We start from the raw sequence: 3,286 nt of genomic DNA, 5'->3' as shown, positions 1-3,286 counted from the left end.
GACGATAGTCGAGTTTCATTTGTGTGCTCCCTGTTGACTGGATGAGCTCTGGACTGGGCCACTGCTGCTAGGGAGGGAAGACGGCTGTCATTTCCATCATTTGACTGCTTTCTGAGACGTTTCCCCGAGGTTTTCGAGCATTCAGCGGGTGGAAAGAAGCCTGGAGAACAGTTACTCGCTCTACGACAAGGACGAAGCACGGCTGCGGATTATGCTCTCTCATTCCGCACCCTCGCAGCACAGTCAGGATGGGAGGACGAACCACTTAAACTGCTGTATTGCAAGGGACTCATGGTCGAGTTACAGTTAGAGCTCGCCTGCCGTGACGAGGGGAGGACCCTCGAACAATTCATTGATCTCTCCATCCGCATTGATAATTTAATGCGGGCATGACGTGCCCCTAGCCACTATCCTGTGTATTCTCCAACGGCCACAGTTTCCTCTGAATCGAAACCCATTCAGATTGGTTTCACTTGCCTCACCAATGAGGAACAAGAGAGAAGAATTCGTAATCATCTGTCTCTACTGCGGCCTATCCGGCCATCTGAGAGCCTCCTGTTCTACTCGTCCTGCCGTTCGAAGTTCCGCTACGGTGAGTTCCACTCCTGATTCCATTAACTGTTTAGAAGTTCCCATTGCTCTAATGTTTAATGGTAAATGTACGGAGACCGTAGCATTGATAGATTCGGGGGCTGCGGGAAATTTCATTGACATAAGGTTTGCCAATACTCATAATCTCCCTCTTGTTCCATGTGAATCCCGGGTGGCAGTGGCAGCCTTAGATGGACGTCCTTTGGGCACAGGACAGGTCAAGCTCATAACCAAGGATCTGTGTCTCCGAACTGGCATACTTCACATGGAAACCATCCGCCTATTCACTATTGAATCTCCTCAGAATCCCATCATCCTTGGCCTGCCCTGGCTAGAAAGACACAACCCCCAAATTTCATGGACAACTAAACAGATTCTACAATGGTCTGATTCCTGCCAACAGAATTGTTTGCTAACCAACCTATCGCACTCCTCTCCACGACCAGCCCAGATAACAGATGATTCACCGGTTCTGGGAGTACCCTCTGAGTACCATGACCTCGCTGACGCTTTCAGTAAGACCAAGGCCTCACAACTTCCTCCTCACCGACTCAGTGACTGCGCTATCGATCTTCTTCCAGGATCAAGCCCCTCTAGAGGTAGAGTTTTCCCACTATTGCAACCAGAATCTGAGGCCATGAAGGCATATATTGACGAGGAGCTGTCAAAGGGGTTCATTAGACCATCCATCTCACCTGCGTCAGCTAGTTCTTTCTTTGTCAAGAAGAAAGAGGGAGGTCTCCGACCATGCATTGATTACAGCAGTCTCAATGATCTGACAGTCAAATTCTGGTACCCTCTACCTCTAGTCCCAGCAGCTCTGGAACAACTTTGCACTGCTAAATATTTCACCAAGCTCGACCTTCGCAGCGCCTACAATCTGATTCGCATTCGGGAGGGAGACGAGTGGAAGACGGCTTTCTCAACAACGTCAGGGCTCTATGAATATCTCGTTTTGTCGTTTGGACTGGTCAACAGTCCTTCAGTCTTCCAAGCTTTCATTAACGATGTTTTCCGGGACATGCTGAACCAAGGGGTCATAGTCTATATTGATGACATCTTGATTTATTCGGATACCCTGGACTCACATGTGCAGCACGTGCGGGCAGTTCTTCAGAGGCTCATTGACCGTTACCTCTTTTCTTGGTTACATCATTGGCGCTGATGGGGTAGCTACGTATGACAAGAAAGTACAGTCTGTGCTCAACTGGCCTCAACCGACGACTGTAAAGGAACTACAGCGCTTCTTGGGCTTTGCAAATTTCTATAGACGTTTCATTCGTGACTTCAGCACCATTGCAGTACCTCTCACCTCCATGCTAAAGGGAAATAAGCGACGTCTACTTTGGTCACCATCTGCCACTAGGGCATTTCAACAGCTAAAGGAACGCTTCACCTCTGCGCCCATTCTTCACCATCCTGACCCTGAAGTAGAGTTCTTCGTGGAGGTGGATGCATCCAACACAGGCATCAGAGCCATACTCTCTCAGCGTCAGGGTAATCCTCCCAAACTCTTCCCCTGTGCCTTCTATTCTCGGAAACTCAACTCTACTGAACAGAACTATGATGTAGGAGATCGGGAACTTCTAGCCATGAAAGCAGCCTTGGAGGAATGGCGTCACTGGTTGGAGGGGGCCAAACTTCCCTTTGTTGTTCTTACAGATCACCGCAACCTCGAGTACCTCAGATTGGCCAAACTACTCAATCCACGGCAGGCAAGATGATCCCTAATTTTCACTCGTTTCAATTTCAAGGTAACCTATCGTCCTGGCTCAAAGAATTCTAAGATGCTGTCTCCAGGCAGTTCGAAGCAGCTCAGATCCCTCCTTCCAAGGAACCCATAATTCCCTCTAACCTCATTCTCGCTCCTATCCAATGGGACATTATGACAGAAATTGCAGAGGCCCAGATCAGTGAACCCCCTCCGCCAGAATGTTCCCCCGATCGTACCTATGTTCCTACTAGACTTCGTCATTGTGTGATGCAATGGGTCCATAACTCCCCCAGCGCAGGTCACCCAGGAATTACAGCCACCATTCAACTCATCTCCAACCGGTTCTGGTGGTCCACTCTCCAGGCGGATACCATTAATTTTGTTCATCAGTGTACCATTTGTAACATCTCCAAATCTTCCCACCAGCGCCCAGCAGGTCTTCAGCCACTTCCTGTTCCCCAACGGCCATGGTCACACATAGCTATAGACTGTCACTGATCTCCCTAGCTCAAGGAACTATACCACCATCCTAACAGTCATTGATCGTTTCTCCAAGGCAAGCCGTCTCATACCCCCAAGTAAACTACCCACAGCCTTTGAAACAGCAAAGGTACTCTTTGAACAGGTCTTCCGTTTTTTCGGACTCCCTGAGGACATTGTCTCGGATCGTGGCCCTCCATTCACTTCCTGAGTTTGGTCCGCGTTCTGCCAACACCTCAACATTAACGTCAGTCTCACCTCTGGATACCACCCACAGTCTAATGGCCAGGTAGAGAGATTAAACCAAGAGCTTACCCGCTTTCTGCGTGCCTATTGCCATCAGAATCAGAACGACTGGAGTCGCTTCCTCCTGTGGGCAGAGTACGCACAGAATTCTCTCCGCAAACCATCCACCGGCCTTACACATTTTCAATGTGTACTCAGTTTCCAACCACCCCTGTTTCCCTGGTCCGGAGAACCCTCAGAGCTCCCTGCCATCAA

The sequence above is a fragment of the Sinocyclocheilus grahami genome, unplaced genomic scaffold (genome assembly GCF_001515645.1).
Source record: "Sinocyclocheilus grahami isolate Dianchi unplaced genomic scaffold, SAMN03320097.WGS_v1.1 scaffold667.1, whole genome shotgun sequence".
NCBI lineage: Eukaryota > Metazoa > Chordata > Actinopteri > Cypriniformes > Cyprinidae > Sinocyclocheilus > Sinocyclocheilus grahami.
The sequence above is the reverse complement of the archived record's forward strand: the minus strand, read 5'-3'. Positions refer to the sequence as shown.